Below are 11618 nucleotides of genomic sequence, written 5' to 3'. Positions count from 1 at the left end.
ACAAGATGTTAGAGTCAGTATAAAGATCAGATGGGAGAAAATGGAAAGAAGGACCTTGAATTTAGCTTCAGTGAGTTGCTAGATTTGACTGCTGTGAGACCCCATCCTTTACCACCAAATTTAAACTGGAAAGAGTCCTCTAAAAGCACCCGTAAGTTAGCTATCCCTGGAGTCTTCTTCCCTTAGTGCCTCTTCTTACCAAGCAATTTGTTACGGCTGGAGAATATAGAGCAGTGTTTTTTCCTTGAACAGCCTGATCAGCTGTGCTTGATGAAAGCTAATTGATCTTCGGAGGAGCAAATAGCCAGCACCAGGCACTAATGATCTGCAGCTGGCCCCTCACCACTCAGGACCCTTTAAAGAGATCCAGTAGCAGTGGCTTACTTCTTTTTGCTGGAGGCTGATGCACCCAAATGGGGATGTGGTTCATCAACTTATTTCTGGACTCTCTGGCTCTAATTTAGGAGTGCAAGTGGGACTCCTGTGGGTGTCCTCTGTTGTGCAGCAGAGGCTCTTTGGAGGTCAATGGACTTGCACTGGTATGTAATAGGTAGTGAATTAACTCTGAGCTTATGGGGATGCTCCTCAAAATACATTCATGCTTTGAAGAGAACTCCCTTTGTGGTAGGTAAACTTGACCATCATCCTCCAGCACCAGAAAAGCTTTGGGAAGACTGTATTGGCTACTGACTTCCTCTGGGCTATGTTCTAGAATCACTTTTAAATACCTTCTTCTTAAGGTTTGGGCACACGTTATGAAGTTACATGAATTTGTCTATTTGATCCATGATCACTACTTATGTTTGTTTTGATAGTTCTTGGCTTCTTTTTTTGTTAAAAACTGTTCAAGAGCAGAACTGCTGGAATGGTGCAAAAGTAGAGTTGTGAATATATGCTCCTGATGGGCTACCTGAGGTGTCTTATATGTTGGTTGGCTCTCTGTGATTTGCAAATATCTGCAGGATGCTTACTGCCAGTAAGAGTCTTTGTGAACATTGAAAAGACTGTATTTGGTCATGGAAGTCCATGTGTCTTTATCTAGAAACTGTCCTTGGGCATTTCACTGATCTCCCTCAGTAGGTTGTTAGTAGTACTCTCAGTGATGTACCAAACTAAGGTTTAAATAATTTCATTCTTATTTACATCTGTTAGAGAGGTGGTTCACAGCTAGGGTAAGTTTATGTCCTGACTTCACATCCATTCTGGGTCTTCATCTTATTCTTATCATTTGTTCTTATCTTCTACGTTAGAGAAGAAAAACAAAGCCACATAAACTCTTAGTTACATTTCTGTTCATGGTAGAGTGGTTTGGGATGTGTCCTGTCCACCAGAAACTTGCACAAGCTCTGCCAGCTGTAATAACTGATGAGCAATGAGAGCCTGTAATTGCTGGCATTCCAATTAACTGCCACAGTGAATTATGATATGAACAATTGCAACTTGCGTTTTGGATCATCTTAACAACACTGTGCCATTTTAGACTTTATTGATAACAACATTATTGTTCCCATTATCTCTCAAAATGATATTACTTGAATTTGCTCTTGCTCTCTATTACCTCCAATTTCATTAAGTGGGGAAGATGCATTAAACTCAACAACTGATGCTTCCCTGCCATTAGTGCAACTCCTGTTGGTAGAATTGCCCCTATTCATTCCCATCTGTCTTCTACTAGCATCACAATACTTCAATTCTCCTCACTACAATCAAGAACAAGCTCTTACTGAGGAGCACATGAAAACTGTGCTGATTGTTAGATGCAATTTAGGAGATGTTGTGTAGCCTTGTTGTCAAAGCAAGGTTCAGTTACTTCTGGAAACCCCCAGGACTTTCTGATGGAGTTTGCAGGGCACATGGTGCAAATCTGCCTCACCCTGACTTTGTCAATAATGTTATATTTGTAAATGTGCTATGGATCTGGCTCACTCCATGTTTCTACGTTCATTTTCTATGTAAATATTTCTTTTTGGCTTATGTCTCTCATTCCCTTTTCTGTGCAAACCCTCCATGGGGCAGAAATCACTCAGAACAAAAGCAAATGTAACTTTATCCATGATTTGAGCTATTGGTGTTCTATCTTGTAACAGCCCAAACTCTGTGAGGAAAGACTTACAGAACCTGTAGGACTGGCTGAGATTAACTTCCCAAAACTTCATCAAAAATTACAGAGTAAGGATCAAGGGTCACATGTATCATTAACTTTTGTACTACAGTCTGTTCATGCTGTAGCAATATGTGGTGCTTCTGTGGAGAAGTATTTACCAAAATGAGGCTGGGAAAAATTGTTCATCCATCTGTGGTCCCAGGTAGAAACTGGTTCATCAAAACAATTTCTCACAGAAGTTGAACTGTTCTTAAAACACCTTCTGTAAATAAAACCATGGGGGATAAGCACACAGGCACTGTGTCTATACCCTGATATCTGATTTTTCCATGATCACCTTTTAATTATTTTTGTGACACTTCTGAAATCTCATGAGATCTAACAAATGCACCCTGTGTATCAGTGATGGATGGACAGCGATGGACACTCTTTCAGCTTGTGTTCCCCAGTGCCTTTAGGGTTTGGGCATGAGAAAGCACAGCTTCACCTCTCTCATTTTTATTTTTTTTTTAATTTCTTGCTCCCTTTCTGAAGAATTTTGAGATCTATCCATTGTCTATCACACTGTGATGCTTGGATTCAGCAAAGCTACTGAATGTATCAAATATTTCAATGTCACGTATTTCCAGCAACAAATATGGGCTTTTATCACTCTTCTTGGCTACAAAACAAGGCTTCTGCTCCAGAAGGAAGGCTGCAATTATGAACAATGGTTGCGAAGTAAAATTAATGTCATAATTTGACACAGACATTTTTCCTAAAACCACTGCAGTGATGACAGAAATACTTGACGCTCAACTGCTAACTTGCAAAATCTGCTCTGAGAAAGATAAGCTTATTTCCTGAAGCAGCTTGAAAGGAATTAATTTTTCTCATATAATTTAGTTGTTTTTTCTTCCTCATGAAATCTTTTGGGCGTTCTTAAAATGTGCTTGTGAATTTTAGAAGTATGCCAAGTCTCTTCTTTTTCTAAATGTGTCTGGAGAAGAATGTGTTTTCTTGCATGAGCAAAAGACACATCAAGTGTTTGTCCAGCAGAACAACCATTGCAGTCCTTGCTTTAAATTTATTTTGTTGGAAAACCTGGAATTTCCATTAAATGGGAGAATATTTGGTACAAATTTCGTTTATTAGCAATCATAAGAAAAAAATAATTAGAAACCATTATGCAGCTCTTGATAAAATACACCTGAAACCTTACATTTGTAGCCTGTCATATAAGAAGTTAGTTTGAGGGATTCTCCATGAACCTGTTTTTCTTTTTCCTTCAGGCATTCATTCCTTCTGCCTTGCAAAATGCCAGGCCCTTTGGCCATGGTTGGGTGCTGGTGGGAAGACATGGTGCATCACAACAGAGTGAAGCGAAGGGCCGGTCCCTGATCCATGTCACAACCTGCTTGTGTGAACACGGTGCTCTGTGTCCCCCTTTGCCACTGCTGACAAATTAATGGCTGCCATTTATGGCTGTGGCACCATGGAGTTATGGTTGAGAACAACCATATGGTTGAGAACAATCTGCTTTGCACCAATCCTGATGGCTGTGTTTTTCCACTGGGATCCTTCGTACTGTGACTTGAGGATTATGTGACGTAGGGTCCCACCCCAACTGCACCCCGTGAGTGCATCCACCTGGTTTGTGAATGGGAAGAGCAGGCAAAAACAATTTGGAGGGCTTCCATTTCCCAGGTTGCGATGAGATCAGAAGAATACAGTAACCTTTGTTTTATGTATTTCTGCTGGAGAATGTAAAACTTGCGACTGTAATATTTGAACCCAGAACTTCAATGAAGAAGTGGATCTTCAGCACCTTTATGACACCTGACTGACCTTTGATATCACCAGTGTAGGCACCCAGACTGCTTAATTATCAACCACATCATCAGGGAGTGCTTCTTTGTGGCACGTGGCAATGTATTCACCTCACGCTGACTTTGGCATTCAGGAAAAAAACCCAAGAGGTAAATAAAACACCATGTCACTTTGGATATTAGCAGCTCTGATTAGTCAGAGAGGGCACTGAGGCTGGAGGATGTCCAGCCTTCAAATAAGCAGGAAGGAAAACATTATATTGTGTTGTCTGCTGGGTGAGTGAGTGCACTGCAAAAGTTGAAGCCATGTAGTGAAACTACCACAATGCTTTGATGGCACTTCGCTGTTATTAATATCACTCTGTCTGCAGTGTGTGCAATTAACTTAGGAGAAAGTTGCCAAATATCCCTAAAGGTGGCAGCTTGATCAGATGCAGAAATGATTCTGAAATAGGGATGATCTCTGTTTCTCCACCCTTGACAAAGAAGACCAGATTTAGTGGCCAGAATAACTTTTTATGATCAGTTCAAGCTCTTGAACCCTGCACAGGCAAATGGGCTGACTATGGATAAAGGTACAGATGAGATTTGGGATTTGCATATCAAGGCTTGCTGGCTCATTTTATGGGAGCAACTTTCTCACAAAAAAAAAAAAAAAAGCCTTGGTAGTGATTCATGTGTTTGAGTCAAAAACTGACCTGGTTTTGGGGAGGAGAAAAGCTACGTAATACAGCAATGGTAGGAAAGAAGATAATAATCAGGGAAGTCGTTCCTTGCAGGCAGCATGAAGTTCTGTCTGTGGTGACTCATGGTTCAGTTCCTCATCTTATGGAGGCGGTTCAATTCTGTTAGGCACTGAGCAGAGTTTCTTCCATTTCTTTGTGCTTAAGTCGTAAAAACCCTTCTCTGGTGGTTGGCAAGGGAGAGAGGTGGTATGGTGCTGTGCTTAAAAAAAATTAGGGAGTCTACTGAATTTAAATCAGCTCCCCTAATTGAATTAGGTAGCATCTATGACAAGCTAAGTGCATGAATGAATAGATTGGCAGGGCAAGGTCCACTTCCAAACACACCGTTGTGCTTTACAGAGGTGCTGTAGCTTTGAGAGTAGCAGTCCTTGGGGACCTTGCATAGATGCTGGATTATTACTGTAGCTATGGGAAATCATAGAGTATTACAGTCTGGCAAAAGCTGAAAGGACTTGGTCTGCATCTCAACGGGAAGTGGGCTTGGATCGGTCTCCAGGTTATTTGGGCTTCGTGGTGGTTTGATACAGTCAGTTGCAAAGATTGTATCAGTGCTTGGTTTTGAGAGAAAGCATTTTGGAGCAGATTTAAGCTTGGAATAAACAATCCTCTGGGCTGATTTGAGCAGGACAGCCAACCTTTTTTTTCCCCTTTGTACTTTGACTGTGTTTTCTTCTCCTATCCGTCACTGAGTCCATTAATCTGTCATGGGGACATTTGCCCAACTGTGTTAGACAAGCAAATAGTCTTTGTCAAAGTGCTTCTATGGTTCAGCACAAACATCTGTAGAAAACATGGTGCTGCTGCTGTGAATGAGAAGGGCAGAGCATGCATCTTCTGAATGCCTGACTGTAGGAGGCAGAAATGGTGTTCTTAAAAACCCTGCAATGCTGTCCATGTAAGACTTGTTTTCTTCCTTTCTCCCTGTTGCTGTTCTTTGAATGTTAGACTAAATGAGGAGTCTTGCTTTTGCCTTGGGTATAAAGAGGACATGGAGAGCTTTCTTTTTCTTATTCATATATATTAGTCTTCTATATAAAATATTTTTATATAGATATTTTCTGTGCAGAAATCTCAACCACCTCCTGAAAATGGAAACACTAAATAAGTACATAGCTGTGACATCTACTGGCTGTCTCTAACAGCTATATTATTTACCATTTCCCAAGCCAGAAGTTGGAGTGCAGTCGGAACAGGTTCATCCAGTCAGTGGCAGAAAAGAGAGGCACCTCCCCCATCCCTTGAAGTTGAATGTGTTTGTGTCAAATCAAATCCAATACTCCCTTGGTTAAGACTCTACGGCCTCATTACCAGCAGATGCTGTGGGGAGATTGAAGATCAGGATAGAGTCTTTGGGACCTGATAAGAGACCTCTTATCAGTCTGAAGCTCAAGGCACTCCTGAGCTGATGGATGTTTGGTGACAAACATCACTGGGGGAATCACCTTCTGGGAAGACTTCTATCGTCTGTGATGGCGTCTGACAAGACTAGCTTACCTGGACACCTAAGATGAGATTCTTCCCACTGAATATTATGTTCAATGAGCATTTGGTTTAGAATCACAGAATCGTTTGAGTTGGAAGGGAGCCAGAAAGGCCGCCTGGTCCAACCTCCCTGCAATGAATAGGGACACCCACAGCCCCATCAGATGCTCAGAGCCCTGGCCAGCCTGACCCTGGGTTTCTTCAGGGATGGGGTATCCACCACCTCTCTGCATTTGGCACTTAGATTTGGCACTGTACACTTTGCAGTTTTACTTCTCCTGATAGCCAAGCTGGGAAAATTTGAGTGATCCCACTCCTTTTTAACACTGGTGAGAGATGGTGAATGTTGGGAAGGTCTCTTCTTTACAACAGGACTTAAATAAGGCTATCAGAATGTTGAGATCACTATTTGAATGGAATGCATCTTCTGGGGGAAGGGATTTCCTTCCAGGCCTGGACTTCAAGGGCCATAAATGTTTTTACAGCTACAATACATTGAAGGACTCCAACCAGAAGACACCATGTGATCATGCAAGCAAACCCAAACAAGCAAACAGTCATCTTTTCAGAGAACAAAAGGTCAAAGGGGGGCAGTGCCATGAGGTCCTAGCCTGGAAAAACAGACCCTTTATCATGAAAGGGCCAGGGCAGTGCATGTGGAGACATCATACACATTGGGAGGGAATGAGCCTTTCCAACTCAGAAAGTACTGTTCTCTGTCACATGAAAACAATAGCTCAGCACTGTGAAGGCATCTGGTTTAGTTCATGGGAACAAGATTTTTCTTGCTCCCCATGGGTTCAATGCATGAATTAGATAGAGAGCTCCAGGGCTCTCTAGTTCTCTTTTTTTCCTGGTAGCAACCTCCAGTGAACACATAGCTCCACTAATTGCACACCTGAAGGGAGCACTCCAGCAGCAACCAGGACCCAACCTTTGGTCTAAGAAGCCTTGAACCTCCCATGCCTTTCCAGCTCTCTTCATCTCCTTTTGCTAATCCTGGGAATGTTGGCTCCTCTCCTGCTAGCAAAAGGTTTACCTTTCCCTGAGCATTTCAAATGAAATCCGAGACCAAGCACAGTGCTGCACCTTGCAACAGTTCTCTCACTTTTATCTTGTTTAATAATGACATTTCCTGGCAATTGTGTGAGCCATCTGGAACAAGAGATACCTTGAAACCAGAAAACTGAGGGTAGCTGGATTGTCTGTTTGCCATTAACCTTTTATACTTTGCTTTACAAGGAAGGGTGGGAATGGGAAGGCTGTATTTATCCTCCTGCTGATGGGCCTGGCCTGCTCACCTCCCACATGCTTCACACTTCAGCAGACTCAATATATGGATCTGTTTTGTTTAGCAGTATCTGTGTCAGGAAGAGCATCAGCTTTCTGACACCCATCGTGATGGAATGCTGCCTCATTGCCTCATTCCAAGACACAGTTAGTGGCATATCTGTTGCCCCACAGCAGTGCCTGCTGGCAGAGTAATGCCTTTGGTATCCCAGTCCAACAATAGGAAAGGGAATGGCTCAGGTGAACCAGCTGTCCTTCCCACCACTGGGAATCACACACACCCAGTTGTGCTTTATCCAGTACATCCACAATGATGTAATGGGGTCCAGGAACTGAGCTCATTTAAAAAGAAGATTGTGTGAAGCACAGTCCGGTATCCTTTATCAGAGGGCAGCAGAGAGGTCTGCTCTCTGGAGGTGAATGATGAGGAAGAGTGTAGACAAGAGGAGAAATAAAGCCTATAATGTTGGCTGAACTCTACTTCCCTCGCTTGTGTGCTTAAAATCATTTGCTAGTTCAGGAAGAGCATCTAGTGCTAGATTCCTGTCCTTCTGTGACTTCCCCACCTTTGCTTCTCCCAGCTCCGGATTCATCCCACCCATCAGGCACTCAGGTTGAACTGTGGCCAGAGCAGTGCTTAGGCTTCACTATGTGAGCTGAATAAAGGCACATTCACAGGGCAGCTGAGTAGCAGCAGCTCGAGACACGTTAAATCAGTGGGATTGTTCATTCTGGAGGAGTCTCAGGGGAGATCTCATCGCTGTCTACAACTCTTTGAAAAGATACTGTAGGGAGGTAGGGGTCCACCTCTGCTCCCAGGTAGCAGTGATAGGAGAAGATGGCCTCAGGTTGCACCAGGGGAGGTTCAGGATGGGTATTCTGATACATTTCTGTGCAGGAGTGGTGGCACAGGCTGCCCAGGGAGGTGATGGAATCACTGTCCCTGAAGGTGTTCCAGAACTGTGGAGATGTGTCACTGAGGGATGTGGTCAGTGGGCATGGGACTGGGATTAGATTTGCTCATTTTAGAGGTCTTTTCCAATCTTAATAATTCTATAACAATGATTCTTTGGTGTTTGTAGAGTCATTAGTAATCCCAAGGTTCAAGGAGTTTGTAATGAATTCACTCATGTAGTAAAGCTGCCCACCAGGACAAATAAATGTCAATCCCAGCTTGAGAGACAGAAGTTGGAGAAAATCTGCATCTATGTCCCAGCCCTGATCCTAGGGAGCTTCTCCCCATTTCCAGATAATCTCACAGGCTTCTCTGCTTGCCTTGTTCTCTCCAATATGCATCCTCCAGGCAGCCCCAAGGTTGTGCTCCCTGCCCAAGGCACCCACAGCAATCTGCCTGCCAAATCTCCTGCTGCTCATCCCAAATTTAAGTACTTTGGTTGTCTTCTTCATATTCTTCTGGAGGGAAGTGCAGAGAAAGAAAGGGAGAGATTAACAGATTAACAGACCCACTGTGAAGTGCTAAGATACTAACTCAGAAACAATAAAGATAGGAAGCCAGATGAAAGAAAGAAAAAGAAAGAGAAGGAATAGTATTATTACAACTCAGAAGATGTTTTGGCCCTCCAGGAAAGCAGAGTAAATACGTCACATCCCATGAATTCCTTCTCACTGATTATTTATTTACAAACACATTTTCTGGCCAAGATAAAGCTGGGTGACAAATGGAATCAATACTTTGACCCCAAATGACTCAGAAATATGTGGGTAAAAATACAGCTATGTTTAAAAACAAGAGCATTTATTTTGGGAGAGTGGTTGTCACATTGAGCAGCACTGAGTGTTTCACAATGCAGACGAATGGAGCAGCCATATGTTAACAATAAACATGAACTCTGTAGAGCTTTGTTCAATCCACAGTGGCCCAGAGGAAGACTTAGCATGTGAGAGATCAAGCAACTGGGGTGGGGAGGCATTTTGCCCAGGACCACACAGTCTGGAAATAGTCACTTCTCTGCCCTCCGGGGTGAATGGTTGAGTGCATTGAAGCAGAATTCAACCAGTAGTGATTGCTTATGAACATCTCATATTTTAATTAAAGCCGGGGCCAGTTTCCTTGTTGATATCTTTATTAGTTGTGTTCCCTCTGTTGGGATGAAGCAAATCACGCCCTTGACCTCTTTGAATACATTGATCATATTCTGGCAAATAGATGCCAGCTAGCTCAGGCAGAGCTATCTGTCTTGACATCCATCTTTAGCAAGAATGGATACCACCCATGGTGTTGGAGCTACAGAGCCAGGCAGTAAACATACAGACTGCAGCACTCAGCAAGCATGTACCCAATCTCCAGCCCGCTATTTTCTTCGTGGTGCAGCCGTTCTTCCCATTTGTCATTTGAGAGAAGGAGGGGTCGTTGAGATGGGGAAAGTGGGGCTGTGCCAAACACCACCTGTGAGGTCCTGTTCCAACAGAACAGAGCCACAAAGGGGGGCTGTTATCACTCATACACACTCATCAATTCTCATTGCTGGGCAGTGAGTGAAGGAACACATCTTGCCTCCAAAACTTCCGTTAGAGTCAGCATACATCACATCCAACACAGATATCTTTTCAGAAATGGAAATCATAGACTTGTTTGAGTTGGAGAGACCCTTAAAGGGCATCTGGTCTGACTCCTCTGCAACAAACAGGGACATCTGCAGGTCCATCAGGTGCTCAGAGCCTCGTCCAGCCTGAACTTGAGTGTCTGCAGGGATGGAACACCCATCATCTCCCTGGCAACCTGTGCCAGTGCCTCACCACCCTTATTATAAAAAACATTTTCATTATATCCAATCTGAATCTCCCCTTTCAACTAAGTCTCTTCAGTTCTCCCGTGGTGCAGTTATAACTGTGACCCAAATACTGAAAATGAGCATAGCTTTGAAATGGATGAGAACTATCACATCATTTGAAGTCACTACATCTGTAAATATTGTTGCACAGGTGTCTGCAGACATGCTCCACATCAGGATGCTCACTTGTCCAGAATCTTCTGTCTGCCAGTCTGCCACAGGCACCACAGCTGAACAAACCTACTGCACTGATGGGCATGCACAACTCATGGCCAGGTCTATGATCCACCACTGCACATAGCAGCACCCCCAGAACATGCATAAAGCAAAGCTTGTTTCATGTTTCCATTGAAATACAGAATAAGCAAAAGGAGAATGACATTTTGTGTGACAGTGATGGGATACTCCGTGATGCATTCCATATGCTGTGAGTTAGTTATACAATAATAAATCTGATGATGAGGTGCTCCACTGCGCCAGCTCCAGCATGGCCACCTCCCTCCATCGTAGTTTTGGATAAAAGCAGAACCCGAGATCAAATGCAATGGGTCCAAAGCCATGTTTTCCCCCTCTTGAACCAATTTCCCTGTGGTTGGCAAGGTCGCTAACACTAACAGCCTATTCCACAGGCTCAGTGGGAAGTTTGAAACCAGAACCGTTGCTCTGGTTCCCTTTTCTAGTACAGCTTTCCCATATGGCTTCAGGCAAGACTTTCGGTGCTTATTTAGAATCCTAGAATCATTCAGATTGCAAAAAACTTCTGAGATCACCAAATCTAACCTCAGCCCATCCCACGGTGCCCACCGACCACCTCCCTCTGTGTCACATCTCCATGGCTCTACAACACCTCCAGGGATGATGACTCCACCACCTCCCTGGGCAGCCTGTGCCACTGCAGCACCACTCCTTTAGAGAAGAAGTTGTCCCTAATATCTGTGGAGGCAGGCAGGGAGATAAGCTGAGTTACAGATCAAACTGCATCAGAGGGACAGAATCAAGCCACTGCATTTGAGGGAGTATTTCTCATGCACGAATGCATGGACTTTGACTTTTTTTTTCCAAAGATATTTTGAAATATCTTTGAAATGTCTTCGTAAAACTTTATAATTTGATACATAATCTCCTTCATCAAAGCCTCATGGCTCTGTGTGTGATGAATGTCTTGCATCTTCCTTCCCCATGGAAGATAACCAGCCTCTCTGCATCATGACTACTCTACATCATGCACCTGCCTCTCCTTGTGAGCACTAGCTGTTCTGTCAGATGGTCTAAAGAATTCATAGCTTGTTAAACCAAGCTTGTATTTAGCTGTGACATTTGCTACTGCTTTTCCAGATCTGAAAAATGGTTCATGCATCTCTAAACTCACTTTCTTTTCCCAGCTATCATGCCTAAT

At 43.3% G+C, this 11618-nt stretch overlaps 1 long non-coding RNA gene across 1 annotated transcript; it reads left to right on the top strand.

The window, feature by feature from the left end:
* The first annotated feature begins 404 nt into the window (after positions 1-404).
* On the top strand, positions 405-8183 carry LOC128086698 (uncharacterized). Its single transcript, XR_008209482.1, has 2 exons — positions 405-539; positions 3376-8183. It is a non-coding gene; the product is annotated as an uncharacterized LOC128086698 (long non-coding RNA).
* The last annotated feature ends 3435 nt before the right edge of the window (positions 8184-11618 follow it).

This window comes from Tympanuchus pallidicinctus, unplaced genomic scaffold, assembly GCF_026119805.1.
Source record: "Tympanuchus pallidicinctus isolate F22 unplaced genomic scaffold, pur_lepc_1.0 scaffold3, whole genome shotgun sequence".
Lineage (NCBI taxonomy): Eukaryota > Metazoa > Chordata > Aves > Galliformes > Phasianidae > Tympanuchus > Tympanuchus pallidicinctus.
This window is presented reverse-complemented; position numbering and strand designations above follow the sequence as displayed.